This window comes from Netta rufina (genome assembly GCF_964035555.1).
Source record: "Netta rufina genome assembly, chromosome: 4".
Classification (NCBI taxonomy): domain Eukaryota; kingdom Metazoa; phylum Chordata; class Aves; order Anseriformes; family Anatidae; genus Netta; species Netta rufina.
In genome coordinates this window covers 44,879,351-44,900,165 of record NC_140127.1, presented here as the reverse complement: position 1 = coordinate 44,900,165, position 20,815 = coordinate 44,879,351, and the positions used below count along the sequence as shown (strand labels likewise).

The window sequence follows — 20,815 nt, the reverse complement described above, 5'->3', positions numbered from 1 at the left end:
GGACATGAATATGGCCACATAAAAGATAGACATGGTAAAAGATGAAATATTGCTGTGTGAAGGAATTCCTAGAAGCAGAAGGCTCTAATGAGTAGACAAAAATGATATAATGATGCTAAAATGGTAACAGTTAATTACCTTAGTCTTACACAGGGAACTGTAGTCCACTGCCAGAAAAAAAAAAAAAAAGAGATACCAAGAACTGAGTTGTGTTAAACTTTCAAAGTGTAACACAGATGTAAAACATTAAACATGACTGCCTTAATCTTATATATCTATCACTTTCTGTAGAGTCCAGCTAAAAATTTTACATCAGAGAGATCTAGAATCATGCCTGCTGTCCAGCATCCTGGCATATGGCTGTCTTAGCTACCTGTGGATTTACACAAGTGCTACATCTTAGATCTGGGCTGGCACGTTCTGTTGCCAATCATAAGTTTATCTTTTACAGCTGTGATGATAGAAACTCAAAGGTCTAGAGCTCCAGCTGAAGTTTCTGAAGACCCCTGCACACATTAACTGGCAACCACTCCTGAGGATATAAAGCTGGACAATCCTTTCAGAGAAACTTATGGCACTGCTATTTCTAAAGCTGAGTGCCAGGATAGCACAGTTACATATGAAAACATGGGCAGCAAGTAACGTTAACTACAATTGTTTGAGCACTTAAAATTATCAGAATGGAAGCTTATACAAAAGTTTGGAAAAAATTGTTTACACATCTGTAATTAGAATGTGAAACTACGCTACACAGGGTGGATTCTGTTCCCATTGTAGCCATTGCATGCTTTTTCCCATATTGCAATCTGTTTATCTCTGATTTATCTGGAGAGAAAAACAAACACAGAAACACACCAGTGAAGTAAGGAGGACTTTTGTATATAATATCATTAAAGTTTTCCAACATGCTTTACTCCTTGACGTGATTTACTTATTCATCTACTGTTGAGCTTTAGTGCACCAAGAGGAACCAGGCCCTGAACAAACCAAATCCCACTTGTTTGGGAAACAGACAATAGTTTTACAGGGACCTGCTTTCTGCGGTTCATCTTCCCACTTCACTAAACATTGTCCAAGTAATACTGAGATACATTCAATACAATTTCCTAGTGAAGGAATATGTCTTACATCAATTTGAAGAACCCTTCTCCTTCCATTTTCCCTTCCCCTTCCCTTTTTTGAGAATATTATGTAGAGTAAATATTAAATCCCACTTTCTTGAAACTCAGAATATGAGTAACTTTGATTGGAATTAGAATATATTTTTATAGGCAGCTTTGGAAGAATCAGCATTGAGTCAGGTCCAATTCTAAGCAGATTTGTTGGAAGCATTTGCTTTTCTTCAACAATTGTAGTGATTGGAAATGGTGTGTGGGTGCCCTCACACATATTTTTCTATACTTACTTGAGCAAGAAACTCTCCCTGATAGGTTTAAGCAGTCATAAGCAGTAAAAAAAAAAAAAAGAGTTAGTAAATTTCTTTATCATCAGGGTAAATCACTTATTTGGAACCTGGGAGGTTGTGGTGTGTTCTCTAATAACAGAATTGCACAGGACAGGTAGTGCTGCAAAAACCAGCCACTTTAACTGTAGAATATTAAAATATGTGTTCAATACATAATCTCTTTACAAATTTTCTTGTTTATCACAAAATAAGGCATTTGAGGTTAAAATAGTCTGAGGAAAAAATTACCTACAACATTAAATTAAATTACAATCCAACCTGTTCAAAACATCCAATTAGATGCTATAGGTTCACTTATTTCCATTTTTGTGGAAAAAGGAAGAATTACAAAAATGATCTGTTAATCTGCTTTATTTGGAGATCCCAAGACACAAAAAAGGCCATGAATCTCACGGGACTGAAGTTACTGTAACTTCATCTTTTAGGATGATGTTCTCCAAAGACTTTTTGAACATTTCCTTGCTTGGCTGTTATACAGTAAGTGTGCTGTGAGATTTCAGGCTGACCTTTAGCTTTTGGAAATGCTGAAGTCTGTGTTTGCAGAACAAGCCTGCAGATTTCAGCTAAACAGAAGAAGGAGAAACAGTGAGGACTGTTTTATTACAGGGTTGACTCATTTCTTTTTAACAAAAAAATACTGCTGATTCAACAGAAATAACTAGAGACACTTAAAGTAATAGAAATGTTTATGCTGCAAGCAAAATCTTAGTAAAGGGATATTTTCCAATAGATGGCTTACTATGGTTGCCATTTCATAGCCTCTGAAGGCTGCTGAGCTTCATGCCAGATCTGAATCTACTTGCAACTCCTCTTTCTCAGGCTCTACTAAGAGATAGAAAGGAATCACACCTGCTGTTTGCCCTTCTTTGATGATCTCCTTCTCTGCCAAACAGACTATAGAATGTGTGCCAATGCCCTAATCAATATTCATCTAATAAGCTTCCTCTAAGGAAAAAAAAAAAATAAAACTAACAGTCATTTCTCTATGAGTGAGAAAACTTAATCTCTTCTGAATTCTCACAATTCTACTTAAAACTTACTAAAATTAGAATGTTGTCCTTTTTAATTCATCACAAAACCAATAGCTTAGGCTGAGACAATGCCAATGGTTTTCAGACCCACTTTTCCCAGTAGGCTGCCTTAAGGGACTTTTATACTGGGAAATATAACTAATGTCTTGTTTGTTCTCATAGCTGGCTTGGGACAGCAGAGTTCCAAAAGAAATAGGAGAGTGATTTGTTTATGTTAAGATATAGCCCTGATCTCAGATGTCATCTCTTTTTTGATTTCTCCCATAACTTCAGTTCACTCAGAATCAGAAGTTTCTTTTTTAGAACGATTAATTGTAAAAATGCTTCCTAGTATCTGCGTTCAAGATTTCTCACTTCATCTCATTTGATTGTGACAGCAGGCTAGAATGAGGTGCAGAGAGCAAATGTTGCTCCAGAAGAAAGTAGAATAATTTTTCAGTTCACAACCTGAAGGACTCAGTCTCAGTTCTTCTCAGCACAATATTGCAGAATAGTCAAAATTGGCTTGAACTTTTAATATTTCCTTTGAATGTTAAATAATTTATAATTAAAAACCCTTTTAACTTTGGATGGAAAGGTTTTTGCATACCAGCTTACGTTTGATGATAGGGAGACTGTCGTCATGACATTTCTTTCCTTATCTTAGTCATTTGTTTCTGCAAGGCCAGGACATGTGTGTTGAATGTAGGGACAAGCTTATGTTTGGATGCAAAAAAAAATGAGCTGTCATTATCCTCATGCCCTCCCACATTGTCCACAGAAATAAAGAACAAAGCTAGCACCCTTTCCTACATCTTTAAAATCCTCTTTTGCAGTGGAAAATCAACCCTAGGAGGAACTCCAGAAAGAGCTAAGCTATGATATTACAGAGCACAAGCAATTGTTCAGATAGTATTCATTTTTGGTGATCCACAGTGTTTGAGACCAGAACAACTTTCTGAATTGAACAACAGAGTGGATAGAGAGGAGCTCACAAATCTCAACTGAATCACTTTGCCTAGAATTTAAGTTAAAAGCAAAGCAGACATTTTTTGTGACCCTCACCCCCCAAGTTTCTGAATTAAAATAGGTACCGAAAAATGACCAAGTAAGTGCCATTTTTGCATAAGGGGAGACTTGGCAGAAAACAAAGATATTTGGAGAAAGTCTGGTGGCTGGCATGGGTCATCATGCATTTTGAGAATTACAGAAAAAATAAGGAGCAAAAGTATAGAAGAAAGAAGACTAAATGCCTTGAATCTGATGGACATAATTAACAGGAAATTCTCTTGTTGGGAAGTTCTAATTCCTCTGTTGAATTGTTACAAATTCTCCCTTATTATTGTATGCTATACTTCTAAGTACACAGATCCTGTTACCTTTTCATATGAGAAGTTTAAGGAAAACCCAGAGTATAGAGATGGATTAAATATAAATCTCTACACTTGTCTTATTTATTTGTAGGGAAAGAGTTTTCCCTACCATTTCATGGTCCACAGCTATCTGTGTATACCTCAGGGGCAGGAACATAACATTCCCAAACTTATTCTACGGAGCTCAAGCTATAGTTTATACATATGCAAAGACTACCTACATGTATCATTAGTTTTTTTAGAAAATGTCATGACATTTTGGTACTAGACAGTCCAAATAGGATGCCAGCACTACTGTTGTGACACAAGGCTTCTCAGAGCAAGTCTAGATGCAGATCAAGCAAATAGAAAGCTGAGCTAACCAAACAGTTATTGACCTCGTGTTACCCATGCCAGGAAAAATTTTGGTTTTTTCTTACATCTCCCTGTGTAACTGTAGTAAAAACAAGAGACTACCAAAAGTTTTTTTTTGGGGTGTGTGCCTGTCTTCCCCTCGATATTTCAGTCCTGATCTGCTCTTTTAGTGTAGGGCCTCCACAGTAGAGGTGACTCATAACGCTGAAGCATTCTCCAAAAGCAAGGCGAACAAGCATTTGCAGGGGATTAGGCTGAGGTCAAAATTCACTCCAGACTGTCTATGTTAGGTATAAATTTGGGTCAGAAGAGAAATGAAGCACTAGTTCATTAAATCATTCTGCCACATAGCTGATATTAGCCATACTTCAAAAGGTAATTACATTCCCAATAGCAAGGAGTGTTCTGATATCAATTTTGCCAGATGAGCCTAGATGAAAGGTTCTGATACAGACGCTGGGGGCTGTATGATTCTTATCTTTCATAACCAGACCTTGTCACAGTCACCAATAGGTTTGTTAAATCAAGTGAAGTCATCTTTGTAAGATGACTATTGGATCCCCACTAGCACAGAACAGCTTCCTACATCGCCCCAAACAGGATGGGAGAGATCATATTATACACTCTTCTTTGGCTGCTGCCTTCTTTTGTAAAATCAGTGCAGACCTTATGGAGTCCAAAGAGTTCCATGCTAATTTATTACAGAGAGGATTGCATTAATCTTCTTTCATGCTATTTTCTCAGACATAGAGGTAAAGTAGTCCTGCTTTGGCTATTATTTTCAAAGATTCATGTTACAGGCACTCTTTCTCTCAAAGAATGTCAAAGATGAAACGCTATGGCTATGTTTAGAGTACAATTCAAGACATGTTTCTCTGTATGGCCTTTCCTGTCACTGTGGCAACTACAGATTTGATAAGGTCCTCCAGACTTGCCTCCAGGCTAGTTTTTCTTCTTTCCCATAAAGTTATTTAAGTAGTTGCTAGCATTTGTTATAGATATAAAGGGCTGCTTGCTCTTCAAAAGATTATATACTGCACTGATTTCCTGTGAAATCACCCCATATCTACCAACTATGCATATAACCTCTTGCAATTTCACTGTCAAACTGCAGTCATCATGGACTACGACTTGTACTCAGATTAAAAATTCACTTAAAAAATCACTGAAAAACAGCTTCTTGCCGTAATGATTTAAGTCCATTCCTGACAGAAGTTTAACTCTTCTAAAACCCTCCAGTGAAGGAAATTCCAGGACTCCTAGGTTAACTAACTCTTTCATTGTTCTTAGAAATATTTAAGATGTATACCTAAATTTTATTTTCTGTAAAGTTTTCTTGCTACTTCTTACCCTATACAGAAGATCAAACAAATGTTCTGCCTTCTTGATAAGTTTTCTGTTGTAAAGAGGTTAAGTCTTCCCACCCAACTCTATAGCTGTTTCTTTCTTTTTTTTCTTCCCTCTCTCTCCAAAAAGAATGACTGAATACAGTAAATTCCTCCACAGCTTCCTCATAGGTCATGCTTTCTAACTCTTTTAGCATCCTTGCTGGCCTACTTTGGACCATCTCCAATTTGCCCAAATCTTTCTGAACTTGAAAGAGCACTCACCGTGCCAAATGAAGATGAATAATTACCTTCAATGTTCTACAGATTGAGTTGTGCTATTAATGAAGCCCAGTATCGTGTTTCCCTGTTTCCTTTCGGAACAACAACAACAACAAAAAAACAACAACCCTTAAAATCCCTACCTCCTGAACCCACAGTCTTCCCTTATTTAGTTTATAAACACACTAAATGACCCCCAGAACCTCTGCTAAAGAACTAGTGCCAGCAAAATACTTCTCTTCTTGTTTTTATAAATTCATTTTCTCTTTCCCAAGTAGAGGAGTTTGTTTTACTGTAACAAACTTTATAACTTCACTTTTTAATCTTCCATTTTCCAGGTCATTCCAAACATGGCTCTTTGTAACACCAACAGTCACAGCCAGTGGGATATCATCAGAAAATTAGTGTATACTATTTCTTCACTAAACAATTAACAGAAAAAGTGTTAGGAGTGGATTCATGGCATAAGCCTACAACGCTGCTTGAAATAGCCCTCTAGCCTCAAAGTAGAATGTTACTTTTTAAAAACCATATCACTTTCTTAACGATCTAGCCTTACAAAGTACTGCCAATACAATGATAAATGACTTGAAAGGTTGTAACAAAAACTCTTCACTGGTTTCTCTGAGCACAGCATTAATAGTTTTCTTACCAAAGATGGAGTCCTGTAGCAATAGTGTGGTATGCTTTGTACAACAGATAGAGAAACTCACAGGAAATCTGTCATTAATGATAACAGCCAATTTTCAATGCCAAGGGGAATTGAATTTCATACCTAATGAGCTCTAGTGAAAGTCCTTATGACCCCACACCAAATAACATGTCAGTTGGCACAGCAGCACAAAAACTGCTGTATCAATCGATTTAGTGAGAATGAATTAAAAAAAAAAAAAAAAAAAAAAGTTCCAATCTCAGCTAGATTTTCATGTTTGTAAATAAATATCAAGCTTCTGGTTCTTATTGTTAGTCTAATGGGACTCTAAAAAACATATTAAGATATATGAAAATGGTACGGACTGAGATGTAGCAATACTTTTAATGGACAATATGAAGAATGTTTTAGAATAAGGTTATACCTCTATCATAACTTATTTTAGGATAGCTTTTAGTATAGCTGTTGGAATATTTCACATCTAAATATTGTTCTTTGAAAGACTGAGATTTGTACTTAATATTTTGGAGAAAATGTCTGTATTTCATGAGGAAAATTCTCAAGCGTTCTTTTTTATTATTTGTGTTTTGTTTGATTTGTTTTGGTTTTGATTTTTTTTTTTACCCCACCTAACTGAACAACTTTTCATACTTCACTTTTGTCAAAAAATATTCAGATATGGAAAATTGCACCACCCAGAACTGTAGCTGCAGAGAATTTTTGTGTCTTCAGTACTACTTTGAGTTTTAATTTTGGCCATATCTCCCTTTCTTTTTCTCTGACATATTTCTCTTTTGCAACATAAAATGACAACTACTGAAAACTTATAGTTTAACAATATGTATGCAGGGTAGCAAACAGTACTCTGGTCTGCAAGTAACAGTTGCACAAAAAAAATAAGCATAGTTCATCTAATTGTGCCTGTATTTGGCCTATTAAGTAAAAACAAACAAAGAAAAAGAAAACAAAAAGAAAACAAAAACCATCATGATATCTACACAGATTTGCAATTTACTTTGTACGTGCCCAACAATGGCCATTTCTGATAGGGAATGTCTAGGAAATGTGATTGTTAGGAAAGAGAAAAATGATCCTATTATGGCACTTTTGTTTTTCTGTGTAGTGGATTCACTGCCCTCTACTGTCTTAGATGAGAGCAAAGCCACTAGGGAACAATTTAACTTCTCTTGACAAACAGTAATGTAAACTGACTGGGAAAACCTACAATAATAAAACAATAGTCTCACCTGTTTCTTAAAAAGAATTAAGCTTTGTACTAGCAGTAAAGCTTTCCATTAAAATGGCATGCAATTAGAGTAAAGGTCTTTGTTATTATTTCATTAAAGTAAAATATTTGATCTATATTATACTGCTTTGTACAAAGGATACTGTTATGTGTTCACCAAAGCAAAAGTAATACAAAAAATAATTAACAGTCAAGAAGTTCAGACATGTAGGGTCTTGGATCTTCAGTAACATTTAATATTTAAAACTCCACCCAGATTTCAGACCTTAGAGTAAATAAGAATCTAGTCAGTCATTCATTTGATGGTGTTTACTTGAGAATAAACAGAGATTTAGTCTTTTTTGACTACAAATTTATCTACACAACTAATGAGATGCTGATGTCTGAAACCAAGACATCAGGTGTGTCTATATAGTGCAATGGAAAGTACGCATTCTGGACAGGCTCTTCAAAACCCACTAGAATAGTGCAACATAGCACCTTACTATAAGGTAATAAAACTTGAGGTTGAATGGCAATATTGAATTTCACCATTCTACCTTTAATAACTAAGCGAGCTTGTTCAGAGTGATATTTGGGCCTTCCAGTGCTAATCAGCATGATATATAGTTTCAGATTTTAAAAGTGCAAGCAGCTTTTTGAACTACATTTAGTATACAGGGGGATTTTCAGTACAGCACAGACTCTACTAAAAAATTGTATGCCTTATATCTAAATATATTTGATGTATTTAAGGTGTAATGACATAATGTAGTGGTACTTAGGTCACTGAGCTCATAAGAAGTTTAACAACAGCAACAGGGGCAGTAACAAGGTGAAAATGACGAGTATATTTTTATCTCAATATACACGTAGCAGTTGGAGATAGTATCATCACACCTATTCCAATAGCATAATTTCTCATTGCAAATATGCAAATTCCAATTCAACAGTTCGTTGAGCACTTCCCACCCTGTTCAAATATATACAAAAAATGTCACACTGCCACATCATATGTTCTGGGGTTCACAGTAACTTGCCAAGAGACGCTGAAGAGGAAAAGAGGCAGCTAACACCAAACAACCAGTAATCCTCAAGAAGTGCTCTAAACTGAGGGCTGGTTTTGTGCATTAAAAAAAAAAAAAAAAACAACAAAAAACAACATCAACGAAAAAAAACACAACAAATCATAGATGTCACTCTAAGCAACTACCATATGTGGTGTTCTGTGAAAGTCCTCACTGATGTTGCCAGTCTGCTTAAGCAGCCACATTCAGACCATAGTTTGGAAAATCCTCTTTACTCACCTATATTGAACACTGTCCATTCCCTGCTTGGTAGTTAACAGTCTTTTGCCACTTTCTGTTCTTCTCAAATACTGTTCTTACTGTCTTAATAAAATTCATGGTGACTTCTGTCAACTTTCCTCTCTGTCTCAGCTGTTCATGTGACTGGTGAATGACAGTTTCAGCTATGCCCATACTCACTATCAGTTATTCCAACTACCTATTTTGACACAAGACCTCCTAAAGGAGTCCTGTCAAGATCAGTTATTGTCCTCCCTTTAGCTACAGCATACATACAGTTTGCATCCACCCCCCAATATAGAAGTTTATATATTGATACTTTTTTTTTTTTTTTTTTTTAAATATTATCTTCCAGAGTGACCTCGCTGTGGCTGAAACCATCATGACTATGATTGATGACCATTTTTATCGCGGTGCTCTCAAAGATATAACATGGTTCTCAGAATTAAAAAAAAAAAAAAAACAAACATCTTTCTTCATGTAAGAAAATCATGATGCCCTGTCCAAACATTTAGTATTTACATGGATTAACATGAAAGTCAACTCTTCAGTACAATCTCAGAACAACATATACCAACTGTGTATAGCTCTGACGTATGTTTTTTCTTTATAACTACCATATGGTAGTCAGTTACCATACTTTATAAAAGTTCATAAAACTAGAGATGGAGGTAGTAGTTAAAGTACAATTTTAATAGTGTCAGCTGTGGTTTTATACATATACTTTATGATAATGCAGTATAATTTGTATTATATTTCTTTCCATATCACAGGAAAGCAAGAACAGTGGGATGAAAGGCAAACAATCTCCCACATTTACTTCATGTTTATTATATAAGATTTTTATATATATAGTTTTAATGACAAACACATAAGATTACAGACAAACACACACTGCCAAAAAGAAGTCATTAAACATTGTTTTGAAGTCAGACAGAGAATCAGTGAAATCTGCGAGAGTGATATGGAAAAAAATATCTAGGATCCAAAACCAAAAAGACTCTTCTGCTCTTCTTGAAAGAAACATTCATACCGTCCAACAAATGCTCAGAAATCTTTATTTAGTCTGAGACAAGAATTTTGAAAGGGTGAATACTTGAGAAGTGAAAGGTGTTGCAGTCTGGTCACAGCGAGACAATCAAGCATAAAGAGCTTGAGTAATACTTGCATAAACCTGGCCTTACAAAAACGGTGCAGTTTTCCTTGATACTGTGGCTAGCCAATTTAACAGGATTGTAAAAAGTTCTGAGCTTCACCTTCCTGGCAACAGGATATACACAACTCCTGCTGGGGACTATATATCAACCTCCCTCCTATTTTTTTTTTTTTTTATAAACATTCATCCTTCCCCATTAAATTGTTCCTACCATTATAATATCTTAAGTATTATAATATTAAATGAATGAATAAATAAAATAATTTCAGACTTTGCCTGGTCAATTAGTTTTCCCAAACGTAGACATACTGTAATAGAAAAATGATTTAACATTTTCTCCGTCTGATTTCTTTAACTTAGTTTGTTTCACCTCTTGTTTTGGACTCTCAGAATAATTATTATGGCAAATACTTTTCTAAAACATATAAACACAAAAGGACTCCAAGATTAGTAATGTGTTTATAAATATTTTGGAAGTTAGTGGCTTTTCAAGCAAATCTTTGTGCTTAACTAAATTCAGGCTTACATACACAAACAAAATACAGATGTTTTCTGTAACTATGCATTTTGTGCTGCTGATCTAACCTTCAGCTATTTAGAGGAGGCCTGATGATCAAAACTTTGTACAATCATGACTTACAGACTGATGGTGTTTGTACACAGCATAATGCCATTGCTCAATTTTATTTGTCTTTTACAACAGTATTTCAGAAGGAAAATACTGCTTTTTTCAGAGTTCTAAAGAACAGTTTGAGCTTCCCACCTTCCTCATTGCATCCTTTAAGTACTTTTTTCCTTTTATTTTTCAGAATACATTAACGACATTAGAATATTATGCACTGAAAACAGAAGCATATTTATTTAGAGACACATACAAGATGAACATTAAAGTTCAAGAAAAATTTTGCAAATTTTCTAATGGTATTCAATCAAATTTTGAAGTTAGTATCAAATAAGTATTTGCAAGTAAACAGAAAGCCAATTTGAATGAATAAATATGCATCCTGTGAAGCTTGTACTCACCATTTTAGATGATCAGTCAGTGAGGATGAAAATTTCAGGTCTGAAGTCATCTCCTTTGTTTTCAGCCCTTTCAACTTTCTTTCCAACATACCCATCCGATGTAGGATAAGAAGCTTGACTGATGAAAGTTTATATACTTCACTGTAAAAAACCAAAAAGATAGCTCAATTAAAACTTGCCTTTCTCTAGCTCAGAATTTAACCTTTGAGCTTCTAGGCATTTATTTATTTATTCTGATTAGGCATCTATATGATATTAATGCACCCATATTACATTTTACAAATGGTAACACTGTAATAGATTTATGCTGTTATTAAAGAGTTAGTGTCCATGAAATGGAAATTTGCATTTATTTAGTAGTCACCAGTTCTAGTCTTCCTCTGTACAACAGATAAGAAAATGAAAACTAATATGAGTGTAGAAAACAGTATCTTACAATTACTTCATGAAACCTGTGGTGGAAATGACACTGAAAAAGTTAATTGAGAATATATTAAAACAACCGACTGACCAGATGTACAGCATTTAAGAAAATATCTACTCAATATTACACAATTGCTATGTTTATTAATAAAAAGGAAAGTATAAAGTCCACTGCCATGGGAATGCATAGTAGACAGTGGTCTGAATTAACCTCTACAGCCTTAACCAGCTACTTGTTCAGGAGACAGTGTAGAGATTTGTTTATGTCCAGAAGGAGACTGTTCAGGAACTGGGAAGAGGCAGCCTGGGATTCCTGTTTGAGACAGCTGCGAAGTGGATCAAATTAGGAATGTGTCTTTGCTGCAGGGTAAGCCAGCAGTGCTGATGACATTTATGAAGGAAGAGAGGACTGCCATGGGAATATTTCTTGTGTGCTTTCTCGGTGAGGCAAGGGAAGGTATAGAGGCACTTCCCAGGAAAGAGGAAGGAGAAAATTTCAGCTCAAAGCAGAATTAAGTTCTTTGCACAGGTAGGGAAGGATGAGGAGCTGGTTTCTGTTGTGGTACTCTGGGAATGAATGAGACATTGCAAAAGACCTTTTTAAGAACCACACAGTAAAATTATCACCAAGTTCATTAGGTTTATCATGATTAATCCCTTACAATTACTCCAGTTACCTGCATTTTTTTTTTTTTATAGCTCACGTGTGGCTCCTAGATGTTCTGGTCATAAAAAGTAATAGTGTACTGCTCTGGCACATTTGCACTAAAGCGAGCACTCAAATTATGTGGATGACATTTTTTTGTTGTTGTTGTGGCCGGTAACTCGGCCACTTAGGGGCAGTGTTGCTCTGTTGAAACGTGCAGAGACCTGTTAAAATTTACCTCCTCTCCAGTTTACTGATCTCTTTCTAATTTATTTCCTTTAAGTGCAGTCCCTATATTCACAACATAACAAATGCCTGCAATGCCAATAGTGTCATCCAATTGTTCTGTTCCTGCCCAATATTCAAAACCAACATAGACAGTACATAAGACAGATTTCACCAATAAATCTAAGAAGGTATCTGTGTGCACAATAGTTTGGCCAGAGCAGCGGTTCCCCAATATACTCAAACTGCTTCTGGTACTTTTAACAATATGCCAGGACTAGCACGTCAACATATTCAAAATAATTTTAAAGATACATTTCAATATTGATAGTGGTACTTCTGAAGAGCAAGTGTCAAAACAGAGCGTGTTGTTTCTCCTGCTGTTCCTGGTTCAATACATTGGATGGATAAGAAATTTCCCTAGTGCAGACTATTTGGAAATTGATGCCCATGCTTCTGCCTTGCCACCAACTAATCTGCCTTGTGTTGCCTTCTGCATGACACAAGACTGCTTGCTGTCTTTTCTTATGTTACTGAAATGCAGACAGCAATTCCATTTTTTTTTTTTTTTTTCACCCCTAGTTCAAATAGACTGGTTCTACATAATTTTATTCACCTGAAGTCAAACAGGTTATATCACAGCTAGCTAGATAATATAAAAACAGAAATATAAAACCAAGGCAAGTTAAGAACAGAATCAGTTCAGTTCTGACTCCATTTAGAATTCATTTTAGGAGCCATGTCAGACTGCAGCAGAAATGGAGGAGTGTCCTTAATTTAGCACTACTACCTCATCTACTCCTCACTCAAGCAAAACCATATTGGCCCTAACTGCTGTGCTAACATTTCCAACAGCTGCTAAAACCAGTGTTACCTGGGCTGCCTCCGAAAGCTTGGCCAGACCTGAGAGTCTCCCTTGCTTCACTGACATATTATTCCCTGGAAGCCAAATGGTCCTCTTAAAACAGTGGCAGAAATGACATTGAGAAAGTTAATTGAGAACAGTTTTACCCAATTCTGTTCAGACCTTCTTCCTATCTATTCATACAAAATTAGATACTAAGGGTAACACAGAGTTATATATTTGCTGAATGATTCTACATCAGGAAAAAATAGGCTTCAGAATAAGGCTCCCTAGCAAACCATGCTGAAAGCCAGGATTTTAGACACTGCTTCTTTCTTCTGCTGTTGACTGTGACAGCTACTCTTAGGCCACCAGACTAGTCTGCTTTTTTTTTTTTTTTTTTTTTTTTCCTTTTTTTCTCCTGCAGCATTCAGTCAGCTTGAGTGCACTTTGTGCTCTGGATAACAACAACAACAAAACATAGCTGGAAGTACCGAATCTGTACTATCAAATTTTACCTAGTTTCTCATGCGGGACACGATGATAACTTGCAGGGTTTTCCCAGTGCTGTCACCTGTTTGCACAGTAAGTTGTCTTTTGGCACCAGACCGTGCTTGGAACCATTCCTTCTCTCTTGCATCATCAGTTGTAATAAAGAGCCTTCTTAACCATTTTTAATGGCTAAAACAATATTTTTCAAGAACTTGTGATAAATTAGAATAACATTAAAAACAAATACTGGGTCTTCAGTTCTGATTTCTCTTCCCTCTCCCCACAAAAGACATCCAAGTCAGAGTATCTTTTTTTGTTTGTTTGTTTTGTTTTCCAGTTTTACACAGAAGAATCAGGTCCTTTTTCTTCCTCACTAAGTAACAAGTTTTCTCCTATATTATATAAAAAAGTAATGATCTCCTCAGCACAGCCTTATATAGCTCTTTGAGTAGAATCTCTCTCTAAAAATAGAAATCTCTTTGACATTGAAGTGCCAGGCAACATGGAAACTGTTGCATTTCAAACTGAAGTTTTGGAAAGTGCGCTCTGCAGTTCTTCTGCAAGTGTCCCACAAATGTGCAAAATGCATGACCTGTCATGAACTGAGTAAATGAGATTTTGTTTGTAGTCAGTGCTGTTGCAGCAATAGCTTCTTAGAAACAAGCAATAAAAAAAGAATGCAGCACTGGCAAAAGGTGCTGGATTTACAGCTCTGCAAAGTAACACCCTTTCTTTCCCCCTCCCCCTGCCTTCGTACACAACTGCCAGCCTTTCCCAGACTGCCTGACTGGGCAAGATTACCCTGAGTTAAGCCCAACACTTGCACTGAGGACAGAAGGGCAGACGAAAACAAGCAAACAGAAATCTCACATGTCAGTGTAGCAGTTTTTCCAGTTCTCAGGCAGACATTCCTCTTGGGAATACACAGAAAAGAAAATGCAAAGGGAACACAAATCCTCTTGGTCCAGCTTTTGAAGATGCCGACAACTTTCTCGTAACTAAAGTCAGAGAAAGAAAAAGCCATCAACTCTGTCAGCATGCCTGAACTGGAGACTGTAAGGATAGGCCTGATTCTGCAGCACTCTAAGTGCAGGAGCACTAAACAGAGCTCAGCACCTCTGTCAAACTTGCTCAGACACGACTGTGCTAGGATCTTTCAGTCTTTAGTTCCACTGCAAGTCTCATGCTCTACTTATAAGACACCTCATTTTTTGCTCAGGTTGGCCCCACACTGGAATTCTGGTAGATAGCCTTACACTGTATTTTATTTGAGAGCTGAAAGGCAGCTGATGAATACTGATCTCCATGTCAATTTTATGAAACATGCACAAGCTGACAAATGGGTTCAAGGACTGCCTATGCAAGAAAGTATCAAGGGTGTGCCAAAGGAAATCTTTGCAATAGACCTACTTATTCCTACTTTCTTATAATTGTTTGGGGTTAAAGCCATATTAGAACAAGCCACTGAAAAAGAAGGATGAATTTTATTTGAGGGGTTTCATCAATTCAACTATGACTGTTCTAAAGCTTAATCAAATTAAAGTAAGAGAAATTTTGAAAAAAAAAAAAAAAAAAAAAAAAAGAAACTCAGATAAGGAAATCTCTATGTCAGATTATGGACTTTAATTGTTTAATTGAAAGCGCAGGGCTAAATAACTAGTGGCAAAGTCCACAGAGGGAATAATCCCATCTCCTAGTTCCCTGGAAGATCTGGAAACAACACTTGAGAATCTCCACCCACTATTTTCCCCCTCATTAGGGTCTCAAGCACAAGCACAGGAACTGTGCTTCATCTGTTGTAAAAACAAATCCAGAAGAAGACCACTGACCTCCTCTGGTAGGTATGCATCAGCATGGTGTACAGCAACCCCCTGAGCCACCACTAATGCTTTCCTGGCCAGCTTTATTTGAGCCATCAGGGAGAGGTGAGGCTGTTGAACATCTGAATTCCCCAACAAGTCACCAAAAAGGGGTTGTCCACGACAGCAGGCAGAAGACACTGGGAGGCATCTATGTGAAAGTATTTTTTGTGAATGTACTGACATTCACAAAACATTAACCTGGTTTTGCAGAGCTTCCCTGCTTAAATAATACCATGGCTAGGCCTGTTGTTGCTCTCAGTTTTGAAAGGTTGTTTCAAAACATCATCCATTAAGTGTGAGGGACACTAGAAGACTGGTAACTAAGTTTGCATGATTTTGTTTCTTTGTTTGTTTTGTTTTAATTAGTGAGTTCTGGGAAATCCATCTGAGACTACTCCATGGCCAATACCACTTCATTTCCATGAACTGTCTAAAATATGAAGAACCAAAGAAACAGAGAAATGTCATTGAAATTTGAGTAAACCAGTGAAATAAGAAATTGTGAAATTTGTTCAGTAGAGAACTTTTCAGGAAGTAGAGAAGCTCAAGTCTAGTCAAGGTATTTTGAAAAGTGAAAGAAAAATAAATAGTTCAAGAGAGTAAAATGGTGGTGTTTAATGTGAAATCCTGGTAAATAAAGCTAACAGCTTGCACTGAGGACCATTTTCTTCAGTCTGACTCTATGTTTTATTTAGCTGAACAGTGCAGCTAAAGATGACCTCAAGTAATGGCAGCTGGAACTCAATCCCTGTATTGAGCTCTCAGCTGACTTTGAGCCACTGTTTGATTCACACTTCTGTAACTTGGAGCTTTGTGCTTTACTTTTAAGAGTAGGCACTGGCCTCTTTATACGTGCATAATACAATAACTGTTTAAAGTATATTATCTGGATGCTGCATTTCCCAGCTGCTCCTGCTATTAGGTTTCTTTGAACATTCTGATTCATTTGTACTTAGGAAGTCCCCAAAGCCACCATACCATGCAATTTGAGATCAGGCCCAATTGTACCAAACATCGTACAAACAGAAAGCTCTCTTAATAAACACTACTTGCTCCACTGGAAGTGAGGCAAAGCTTCTGGTTACCTCTTCACAATCCTTCTGGTGCTGACTGAATTGCTGCCTAGGCAGTGAGGCAAGTAGCAAGAAATACATCATTGGGCACACATTTCAGTATAACCTTGACATCACTGACAGTGATAGCTACAGCCCTCACTGAAACAGAAACCTGCAAGACGGCATTTGTTTCTTCTTGCTGCCTTTGCTATTCCTTTTGGGTGGATGATCATATGCCATGCTTGTATATTTGCAAACTCATGACATAATGGTAAGGGATTGTCATAAACAATACCATTTCTGGGAATGTACTGAGCAGAGTGAATAATGATTTCATTTTAACTGTCAACTGGACTAGTTTTGCTCCAAGGATTAAACGTGTTGTCTCTTATCCAGATTAGTAATGAGAATCCTCCCTCCCTCCTTCATCTTTCTGCCTGTCGTCCCCCCCACCCCCCAAGAGAATTTGGGCAGATGACCAAAGGAGAGAAAATGAGATGGTGCAGCCACATAGGACAGTGTAATTGATACAGGATATGAAGCTAGGAATGAGTGGGTTTGACAAAATGCATGCTAGTAGCTGAGTGGCTCATTTACCTGCTAGTAAGATGGATTTATGGCCTGTATGTCACTAATTAATAAGCCAGTTCTCCCTGCCCCTCCAAGTAGTCTCCCCGCTCCCAACATTGCATAGTCTGAAAGGCAGGTCACAGGACAAAACATCAAATTACACAGACATGCTTTGGATTAAACTCAGGAAAATGCGAAGAGCTCCAGGAAGCTCCCTCCAACCTCCCCATTCTCCCTTCAAGACAGGAAGGTTTTTTCATACTTCTCAGCACCATTCTTACTGCAATGCTCAATAACATTCCAGTGGGTAATGGTCTATTCTCTTTTTCAAAGTGAGTCTTTTCTCTTCCTTGCTGTCCCTGACCCACAGCAAGGAAGATGCTGAGAGTGGTCTGACTCTCCCAGAGATGTTCTTGGGATAATGCACACTTTACTGTTGCGCAGGTCTGTGCCCAAGGTCAGCCAAATGTTGTCCAAGCAGAAAACTGCAAATTATCAGGTTCTGTATAGATCTATAGCTGTGTATGCTCTGTAACCAGATACAGCTTGGACTTGCAAATCTGCCTGAAATCTCATTCATAAACATACTCTCAGAAATTAGTTAATCCTAGATTATGCAGTTTTATAGGTCTGAGATACAGGAAAACTAGCTGCAGCTGAAACTCACAAACCAGCCTCAGTTCTCCTGAGGCAAACCTATCCCAATTTCAGTCACAATGTATTATAGCCCATCCAACCTCCACCATAGATAAATGTGAGCAAATTTTATCCTAATTGACTTTGCAGCTTAAAATGACCAATTATTAGCCAAAATAGTACAACCTGGATCCACACACTCATTCTCCCATGAACATGCTCTCCAATATTTGACTATGGCAATCAGTAACCCAGTTTATTAAAACCGTGTTAGGCCCTGAGGCTCTGCCTGCAGTAATCCAATCCAGGAATGGTGGTCACCTGGTGTTCTTCATGAGCTGCTCATCACAGCAAAAACACCGGTTTCTGCCGTTCCTCTAATCCCGATCTGAGTCTGGAACCCCAGTTCCCACTGTCACTTATGACTGAAAAAAAGGCAGTGTCCACATCAGCACATTTCACACGTGATGCTGCTGCAAAAGCAGTAGCAGCTTTTGCTCTTTAATTTACATACAGAATTTTTGAAAGCTGTCTCAGCAGGCCTCTGGACAGCTAATGTTGGTTTTCTTTGTCAGAACATGGCACTCAGTGCCAGAGGCCTAGAAAAACTGAGTGTTATTTCAGTGTTTTAAAAGGATAGACACAAGTAATTAAATGTTCTGGTATCGGCTCTGACAGCATTAATGGAGTAGTCAGTGCAGTGACTCGTAGAATCACAAAAATGCAATTAATGACTATGGAAGATTGCTCAATACAGGACTACATATTTGAGCTCTCTCCCAACAAGATTTACTCCATCAAGGAAAATTATAATTGTGTTGATGTGACATCCTTTTTCTAAGGAACTTGCCTTGGCACCACAATTTTGTTTGAGAAATTTAAAACAGCCCATTCCTAAACCACTTTGTATGTATTTGTTCTAGTTGACAGTTAAAGCCATATGAATGTATTTTAGCACCAAGAACAGCTTCTGACTCCAGCACCCCACCCTCAGTTTCTGTATACTCTTTGTTTCCCTCCATTTGTCTCCAAGGACCTGGAACAACTCTTCCCAGAGGCTGGCAGCTGCTGGCATGGTTCAGGCATGCCTGTTCAGTATCTTCCTCGTACAGTTATCTCACTCTCTAGTTCTGCAGCTAGCTCATGCATCTTTGTTACAGTACTGCATAATGTCCATAGAATGGACTAAAAAATACCTCTTATCAAGTATCTCCCAATCAAACAAATAGGAAGCATATGGCCAGTTTTTCCCACTCCCTCACAGTCATAGAGAACAACAGAAGAAGAATCCACTCTTTTTTTTTTTCCTTTCTTTTTTTTTTTTTTTTTTTTTTTCTCCTCTCTCTCTCTCCCTAGAAAGTTGCTGACCTTTTAAAGAAAAGGAACTTCACGTCTGGAAGTGCACAAGTTTTCAGTTACTTCTCACGCACCTTCTACTTCTTCTACCAGTAGTTCTCAAAACTCACGCTAGAAAAGCGGTTCTCTTTGAAACAGTGTACATGTATCCTAGTATTATCTTAGTACCACCATAAGTACCTACTTTCAGGTGGCAGATTTTGCTTTTCACCTTTCGTTTACCTGTTTTTTGATTGCAATTTTGATATAAGAAGTGTGCTGCTTTTTCTGCTGGAAACACATACTGCATGGTTTTAAGACCATACTAACGGTGCGCGTGTGCAGCTTCCACTGCTGTATCAATGACAAGAGCTCAGACCAGATTAGGCAGTGGGCATGCTTACCATAAGCACTGTCTATTGTACTACTTGCATTGTTACCACCTAACTGCTCCATAATAGTTGATACAGACATTTTTGTTTTTCATCTGTATTGGGCCATAATATCTTCTCTTAACTTTTATCATCACAGAAATTATTTTCTCCAGGCTATAAGCTACACTGGAGTGAAAAGACTTTTGATGCTACCAATGTACTAAAGCACTAGCTAAAGAAGCACTGGCAACTGAATTATCTCTCTGCACAGAGGGAAAACAAGGAAGAAAAAAAGGAGAGCATAAGTACAATGTTCACAAAGAAATAAAAGTTGGGTAGGATTTCAAAAAGCATACAGCCAGTCACAATTCAAGCAGGACAAAAAGAAAGGCAGAATAGAAACAGAGCAAGACAAGGCACAGACACACTATTGAGAGGTAGCAGAATCATTCCTCTCCTTGTTATATGTGAGCCAAGTCACAAACAGCTCTAGTGAAAATCAGCATAACGTTTTAGTTTTGACACATCAGCTACTAAGCACACAGTAGTATGTCCCAAGAAAAGGATAATCCACAGCTAGGCTATCCACTAGAAGTGTTGCACAAAACAAATAACAGACTTCAAGTGCTGTACCCAAGCTCGCTATTGGGAAATTCGCTGTGTTGCCAGCATAGCAGATCAGTATTTCAGAGGTCATTATCTCACCCCTTCTTCAGCTGCTAGCTTTGGATTTCTGCCAGAGAAGGGCAACCACTAGCAAGATGATACACTAGCACATTAGGCATAGCTTTAGGGAATTTGAGCAAGCTTTTCTTTTCACCGAGATCAGTCTGCTTTCTGGTTCCAAATGAAGTAAGTTCTCCGTCAATACACAACGGGTCAAACATGTTTAACCCTCCCACAACAGTATGTATAAGCTGTACCAAATAAATTGATTCTTCTGCATTTGTCAAAAATACCATCAAGAGAACTGTACCTTTATATATGTACTTCTCACATTATGGCAAGGAGGACACAATAGTTAGCAGACTGAACCAGTGCACTCAAGAAGTGTAATTTCACCAACAGGAGGACTGACTGGAGACAGAGTTATACAATAACTAATAATCAGATGATACCATCACCCCTCTGCAAGAATATCCCATGAATTTTTACATGAATACACCATGATTAAAATTTTG

At 37.4% G+C, this 20,815-nt stretch overlaps 1 pseudogene across 1 annotated transcript in view; it reads right to left on the bottom strand.

The window, feature by feature from the left end:
- LOC311209471 (protein transport protein Sec24D-like) overlaps window positions 1–20,815 on the bottom strand; it is a 125,992-nt pseudogene that overhangs the window by 93,126 nt on the left and 12,051 nt on the right. The window contains exon 4 of the transcript XR_014619366.1: window positions 11,173–11,313. The product of XR_014619366.1 is annotated as a protein transport protein Sec24D-like (transcript). The remainder of the gene's footprint in view (window positions 1–11,172; window positions 11,314–20,815) is intronic.